Source organism: Anomaloglossus baeobatrachus, chromosome 4, assembly GCF_048569485.1.
Source record: "Anomaloglossus baeobatrachus isolate aAnoBae1 chromosome 4, aAnoBae1.hap1, whole genome shotgun sequence".
Classification (NCBI taxonomy): Eukaryota; Metazoa; Chordata; class Amphibia; order Anura; family Aromobatidae; genus Anomaloglossus; species Anomaloglossus baeobatrachus.
In genome coordinates, this window is record NC_134356.1 from 646,711,460 (window position 1) to 646,718,959 (window position 7,500).

The following is a 7,500-nucleotide window of genomic DNA, read 5'->3' on the forward strand; positions in this document are numbered from 1 at the left end:
TTGCAGCAAAAAATGCTGACCACAATAGATTTTGGACATTCATTCCATTCTTTTGCTCAATACTCCATTTGAATTCATATCACAAATCCTTTTTACTTTTGACTTTTAACTATTTGGTTTCAAAGGATCCAAAACCCCCTTCCTTTATATCTGACGTTTTTTGGTACTGAGTGGATACAGTTCTGGCTGTCTAGTCAAGATGGAGACAAAATATCTAAAGCATAGTGCCCCGTGTGAGGATCGAACTCACGACCTTCAGATTATGAGACTGACGCGCTACCTACTGCGCTAACGAGGCAAGCTTCTAGCAAGGATGTGCCAAACTTACTTACTGAAAGCAATTAAGTTCTTCTTTTTCCACATTGACAACGTCTTATGAGAACAACACTTCCCATATGGTCTAGCGGTTAGGATTCCTGGTTTTCACCCAGGCGGCCCGGGTTCGACTCCCGGTATGGGAATGCTGCTTTTTCTGTACTATCTCTGACATTCCAAGGCCGACAGTTGTTTGCATAAAAAAGCAGTTCAGGTAAAATTTGCACTTTGCAGCCAAAGTTGCAAAACGTTAGGGTCTTGGCACTTCATTTCCAACTCTTGCACAACACTTTTATAGGTTTCATAGCTCAAACTATTCTCAACTATCATTTTTTACTTCAAAATGTCGAGGAACTCAAAAACTCGTTTGGCCTGTCCTTTGGCCTCCAATTTCCATTCTAATCTGTAGAATTTAACAACTGAATGGCAAATTTCTCAAGCTCCCCAGTCAAAAAAAAAGGAGTGAACTGTACCCTATCTGAGGGAAAACCTCATAATCATCAGAATAAGCCACTAGCTCCTAACTACTGTTCAAATGAGTCAAGTTTAAACTGTTGAAAGGAAAAAGTTTTTTAATCAAAGCAACACTTTTTTTTTTTTTTTTTTTTTTTTTTTTTTTTTTTTTACGCCTCTCATTTTTTCTGTGACTCTTTGGGTTATCCCATTTGACCAAGCAACCAGTATTCTTAGTTTACTGGTTCGATTCCTGCTATGGGATTGCCACTTTTTCTGTAATAAGTCACGCATTGAAATGTCGACACAAGCCATGCATACAGTCAGTCTAGCTTGGATTTGCTCTTTGCAGCAAAAAATGATGACCACAATAGATTTTGGACATTCATTCCATTCTTTTGCTCAATACTCCATTTGAATTCATATCACAAATCATTTTTACTTTTGACTTTTAACTATTTGGTTTCAAAGGATCCAAAACCCCCTTCCTTTATATCTGACGTTTTTTGGTACTGAGTGGATACAGTTCTGGCTGTCTAGTCAAGATGGAGACAAAATATCTAAAGCATAGTGCCCCGTGTGAGGATCGAACTCACGACCTTCAGATTATGAGACTGACGCGCTACCTACTGCGCTAACGAGGCAAGCTTCTAGCAAGGATGTGCCAAACTTACTTACTGAAAGCAATTAAGTTCTACTTTTTCCACATTGACAACGTCTTATGAGAACAACACTTCCCATATGGTCTAGCGGTTAGGATTCCTGGTTTTCACCCAGGCGGCCCGGGTTCGACTCCCGGTATGGGAATGCTGCTTTTTCTGTACTATCTCTGACATTCAAAGGCCGACAGTTGTTTGCATAAAAAAGCAGTTCAGGTAAAATTTGCACTTTGCAGCCAAAGTTGCAAAACGTTAGGGTCTTGGCACTTCATTTCCAACTCTTGCACAACACTTTTATAGGTTTCATAGCTCAAACTATTCTCAACTATCATTTTTTACTTCAAAATGTCGAGGAACTCAAAAACTCGTTTGGCCTGTCCTTTGGCCTCCAATTTCCATTCTAATCTGTAGAATTTAACAACTGAATGGCAAATTTCTCAAGCTCCCCAGTCAAAAAAAAAGGAGTGAACTGTACCCTATCTGAGGGAAAACCTCATAATCATCAGAATAAGCCACTAGCTCCTAACTACTGTTCAAATGAGTCAAGTTTAAACTGTTGAAAGGAAAAAGTTTTTTAATCAAAGCAACACTCTTTTTTTTTTTTTTTTACGCCTCTCATTTTTTCTGTGACTCTTTGGGTTATCCCATTTGACCAAGCAACCAGTATTCTTAGTTTACTGGTTCGATTCCTGCTATGGGATTGCCACTTTTTCTGTAATAAGTCACGCATTGAAATGTCGACACAAGCCATGCATACAGTCAGTCTAGCTTGGATTTGCTCTTTGCAGCAAAAAATGATGACCACAATAGATTTTGGACATTCATTCCATTCTTTTGCTCAATACTCCATTTGAATTCATATCACAAATCATTTTTACTTTTGACTTTTAACTATTTGGTTTCAAAGGATCCAAAACCCCCTTCCTTTATATCTGACGTTTTTTGGTACTGAGTGGATACAGTTCTGGCTGTCTAGTCAAGATGGAGACAAAATATCTAAAGCATAGTGCCCCGTGTGAGGATCGAACTCACAACCTTCAGATTATGAGACTGACGCGCTACCTACTGCGCTAACGAGGCAAGCTTCTAGCAAGGATGTGCCAAACTTACTTACTGAAAGCAATTAAGTTCTACTTTTTCCACATTGACAACGTCTTATGAGAACAACACTTCCCATATGGTCTAGCGGTTAGGATTCCTGGTTTTCACCCAGGCGGCCCGGGTTCGACTCCCGGTATGGGAATGCTGCTTTTTCTGTACTATCTCTGACATTCAAAGGCCGACAGTTGTTTGCATAAAAAAGCAGTTCAGGTAAAATTTGCACTTTGCAGCCAAAGTTGCAAAACGTTAGGGTCTTGGCACTTCATTTCCAACTCTTGCACAACACTTTTATAGGTTTCATAGCTCAAACTATTCTCAACTATCATTTTTTACTTCAAAATGTCGAGGAACTCAAAAACTCGTTTGGCCTGTCCTTTGGCCTCCAATTTCCATTCTAATCTGTAGAATTTAACAACTGAATGGCAAATTTCTCAAGCTCCCCAGTCAAAAAAAAAGGAGTGAACTGTACCCTATCTGAGGGAAAACCTCATAATCATCAGAATAAGCCACTAGCTCCTAACTACTGTTCAAATGAGTCAAGTTTAAACTGTTGAAAGGAAAAAGTTTTTTAATCAAAGCAACACTCTTTTTTTTTTTTTTTTTTTTTTACGCCTCTCATTTTTTCTGTGACTCTTTGGGTTATCCCATTTGACCAAGCAACCAGTATTCTTAGTTTACTGGTTCGATTCCTGCTATGGGATTGCCACTTTTTCTGTAATAAGTCACGCATTGAAATGTCGACACAAGCCATGCATACAGTCAGTCTAGCTTGGATTTGCTCTTTGCAGCAAAAAATGCTGACCACAATAGATTTTGGACATTCATTCCATTCTTTTGCTCAATACTCCATTTGAATTCATATCACAAATCCTTTTTACTTTTGACTTTTAACTATTTGGTTTCAAAGGATCCAAAACCCCCTTCCTTTATATCTGACGTTTTTTGGTACTGAGTGGATACAGTTCTGGCTGTCTAGTCAAGATGGAGACAAAATATCTAAAGCATAGTGCCCCGTGTGAGGATCGAACTCACGACCTTCAGATTATGAGACTGACGCGCTACCTACTGCGCTAACGAGGCAAGCTTCTAGCAAGGATGTGCCAAACTTACTTACTGAAAGCAATTAAGTTCTTCTTTTTCCACATTGACAACGTCTTATGAGAACAACACTTCCCATATGGTCTAGCGGTTAGGATTCCTGGTTTTCACCCAGGCGGCCCGGGTTCGACTCCCAGTATGGGAATGCTGCTTTTTCTGTACTATCTCTGACATTCCAAGGCCGACAGTTGTTTGCATAAAAAAGCAGTTCAGGTAAAATTTGCACTTTGCAGCCAAAGTTGCAAAACGTTAGGGTCTTGGCACTTCATTTCCAACTCTTGCACAACACTTTTATAGGTTTCATAGCTCAAACTATTCTCAACTATCATTTTTTACTTCAAAATGTCGAGGAACTCAAAAACTCGTTTGGCCTGTCCTTTGGCCTCCAATTTCCATTCTAATCTGTAGAATTTAACAACTGAATGGCAAATTTCTCAAGCTCCCCAGTCAAAAAAAAAGGAGTGAACTGTACCCTATCTGAGGGAAAACCTCATAATCATCAGAATAAGCCACTAGCTCCTAACTACTGTTCAAATGAGTCAAGTTTAAACTGTTGAAAGGAAAAAGTTTTTTAATCAAAGCAACACTCTTTTTTTTTTTTTTTTTACGCCTCTCATTTTTTCTGTGACTCTTTGGGTTATCCCATTTGACCAAGCAACCAGTATTCTTAGTTTACTGGTTCGATTCCTGCTATGGGATTGCCACTTTTTCTGTAATAAGTCACGCATTGAAATGTCGACACAAGCCATGCATACAGTCAGTCTAGCTTGGATTTGCTCTTTGCAGCAAAAAATGCTGACCACAATAGATTTTGGACATTCATTCCATTCTTTTGCTCAATACTCCATTTGAATTCATATCACAAATCATTTTTACTTTTGACTTTTAACTATTTGGTTTCAAAGGATCCAAAACCCCCTTCCTTTATATCTGACGTTTTTTGGTACTGAGTGGATACAGTTCTGGCTGTCTAGTCAAGATGGAGACAAAATATCTAAAGCATAGTGCCCCGTGTGAGGATCGAACTCACGACCTTCAGATTATGAGACTGACGCGCTACCTACTGCGCTAACGAGGCAAGCTTCTAGCAAGGATGTGCCAAACTTACTTACTGAAAGCAATTAAGTTCTACTTTTTCCACATTGACAACGTCTTATGAGAACAACACTTCCCATATGGTCTAGCGGTTAGGATTCCTGGTTTTCACCCAGGCGGCCCGGGTTCGACTCCCGGTATGGGAATGCTGCTTTTTCTGTACTATCTCTGACATTCAAAGGCCGACAGTTGTTTGCATAAAAAAGCAGTTCAGGTAAAATTTGCACTTTGCAGCCAAAGTTGCAAAACGTTAGGGTCTTGGCACTTCATTTCCAACTCTTGCACAACACTTTTATAGGTTTCATAGCTCAAACTATTCTCAACTATCATTTTTTACTTCAAAATGTCGAGGAACTCAAAAACTCGTTTGGCCTGTCCTTTGGCCTCCAATTTCCATTCTAATCTGTAGAATTTAACAACTGAATGGCAAATTTCTCAAGCTCCCCAGTCAAAAAAAAAGGAGTGAACTGTACCCTATCTGAGGGAAAACCTCATAATCATCAGAATAAGCCACTAGCTCCTAACTACTGTTCAAATGAGTCAAGTTTAAACTGTTGAAAGGAAAAAGTTTTTTAATCAAAGCAACACTCTTTTTTTTTTTTTTTTTTTTTTTTTTTTTTTTTTTTTTTACGCCTCTCATTTTTTCTGTGACTCTTTGGGTTATCCCATTTGACCAAGCAACCAGTATTCTTAGTTTACTGGTTCGATTCCTGCTATGGGATTGCCACTTTTTCTGTAATAAGTCACGCATTGAAATGTCGACACAAGCCATGCATACAGTCAGTCTAGCTTGGATTTGCTCTTTGCAGCAAAAAATGCTGACCACAATAGATTTTGGACATTCATTCCATTCTTTTGCTCAATACTCCATTTGAATTCATATCACAAATCCTTTTTACTTTTGACTTTTAACTATTTGGTTTCAAAGGATCCAAAACCCCCTTCCTTTATATCTGACGTTTTTTGGTACTGAGTGGATACAGTTCTGGCTGTCTAGTCAAGATGGAGACAAAATATCTAAAGCATAGTGCCCCGTGTGAGGATCGAACTCACGACCTTCAGATTATGAGACTGACGCGCTACCTACTGCGCTAACGAGGCAAGCTTCTAGCAAGGATGTGCCAAACTTACTTACTGAAAGCAATTAAGTTCTACTTTTTCCACATTGACAACGTCTTATGAGAACAACACTTCCCATATGGTCTAGCGGTTAGGATTCCTGGTTTTCACCCAGGCGGCCCGGGTTCGACTCCCGGTATGGGAATGCTGCTTTTTCTGTACTATCTCTGACATTCAAAGGCCGACAGTTGTTTGCATAAAAAAGCAGTTCAGGTAAAATTTGCACTTTGCAGCCAAAGTTGCAAAACGTTAGGGTCTTGGCACTTCATTTCCAACTCTTGCACAACACTTTTATAGGTTTCATAGCTCAAACTATTCTCAACTATCATTTTTTACTTCAAAATGTCGAGGAACTCAAAAACTCGTTTGGCCTGTCCTTTGGCCTCCAATTTCCATTCTAATCTGTAGAATTTAACAACTGAATGGCAAATTTCTCAAGCTCCCCAGTCAAAAAAAAAGGAGTGAACTGTACCCTATCTGAGGGAAAACCTCATAATCATCAGAATAAGCCACTAGCTCCTAACTACTGTTCAAATGAGTCAAGTTTAAACTGTTGAAAGGAAAAAGTTTTTTAATCAAAGCAACACTCTTTTTTTTTTTTTTTTTACGCCTCTCATTTTTTCTGTGACTCTTTGGGTTATCCCATTTGACCAAGCAACCAGTATTCTTAGTTTACTGGTTCGATTCCTGCTATGGGATTGCCACTTTTTCTGTAATAAGTCACGCATTGAAATGTCGACACAAGCCATGCATACAGTCAGTCTAGCTTGGATTTGCTCTTTGCAGCAAAAAATGCTGACCACAATAGATTTTGGACATTCATTCCATTCTTTTGCTCAATACTCCATTTGAATTCATATCACAAATCATTTTTACTTTTGACTTTTAACTATTTGGTTTCAAAGGATCCAAAACCCCCTTCCTTTATATCTGACGTTTTTTGGTACTGAGTGGATACAGTTCTGGCTGTCTAGTCAAGATGGAGACAAAATATCTAAAGCATAGTGCCCCGTGTGAGGATCGAACTCACGACCTTCAGATTATGAGACTGACGCGCTACCTACTGCGCTAACGAGGCAAGCTTCTAGCAAGGATGTGCCAAACTTACTTACTGAAAGCAATTAAGTTCTACTTTTTCCACATTGACAACGTCTTATGAGAACAACACTTCCCATATGGTCTAGCGGTTAGGATTCCTGGTTTTCACCCAGGCGGCCCGGGTTCGACTCCCGGTATGGGAATGCTGCTTTTTCTGTACTATCTCTGACATTCAAAGGCCGACAGTTGTTTGCATAAAAAAGCAGTTCAGGTAAAATTTGCACTTTGCAGCCAAAGTTGCAAAACGTTAGGGTCTTGGCACTTCATTTCCAACTCTTGCACAACACTTTTATAGGTTTCATAGCTCAAACTATTCTCAACTATCATTTTTTACTTCAAAATGTCGAGGAACTCAAAAACTCGTTTGGCCTGTCCTTTGGCCTCCAATTTCCATTCTAATCTGTAGAATTTAACAACTGAATGGCAAATTTCTCAAGCTCCCCAGTCAAAAAAAAAGGAGTGAACTGTACCCTATCTGAGGGAAAACCTCATAATCATCAGAATAAGCCACTAGCTCCTAACTACTGTTCAAATGAGTCAAGTTTAAACTGTTGAAAGGAAA

At 39.2% G+C, this 7,500-nt stretch overlaps 6 non-coding genes across 6 annotated transcripts; all 6 read right to left on the bottom strand.

Annotated features, from left to right (window-relative positions):
* Positions 1 to 225: 225 nt before the first annotated feature.
* TRNAM-CAU (transfer RNA methionine (anticodon CAU)) lies at positions 226 to 298 on the bottom strand. The gene has a single exon. It is a non-coding gene; the product is annotated as a tRNA-Met (tRNA).
* Positions 299 to 1,339: 1,041 nt separating this feature from the next.
* Positions 1,340 to 1,412, bottom strand: TRNAM-CAU (transfer RNA methionine (anticodon CAU)). Its single transcript has one exon. It is a non-coding gene; the product is annotated as a tRNA-Met (tRNA).
* Positions 1,413 to 3,535: 2,123 nt separating this feature from the next.
* TRNAM-CAU (transfer RNA methionine (anticodon CAU)) lies at positions 3,536 to 3,608 on the bottom strand. Its single transcript has one exon. It is a non-coding gene; the product is annotated as a tRNA-Met (tRNA).
* A 1,023-nt stretch (positions 3,609 to 4,631) lies between these two features.
* Positions 4,632 to 4,704, bottom strand: TRNAM-CAU (transfer RNA methionine (anticodon CAU)). Its single transcript has one exon. It is a non-coding gene; the product is annotated as a tRNA-Met (tRNA).
* A 1,045-nt stretch (positions 4,705 to 5,749) lies between these two features.
* TRNAM-CAU (transfer RNA methionine (anticodon CAU)) lies at positions 5,750 to 5,822 on the bottom strand. The gene has a single exon. It is a non-coding gene; the product is annotated as a tRNA-Met (tRNA).
* A 1,023-nt stretch (positions 5,823 to 6,845) lies between these two features.
* On the bottom strand, positions 6,846 to 6,918 carry TRNAM-CAU (transfer RNA methionine (anticodon CAU)). Its single transcript has one exon. It is a non-coding gene; the product is annotated as a tRNA-Met (tRNA).
* Positions 6,919 to 7,500: the final 582 nt, after the last annotated feature.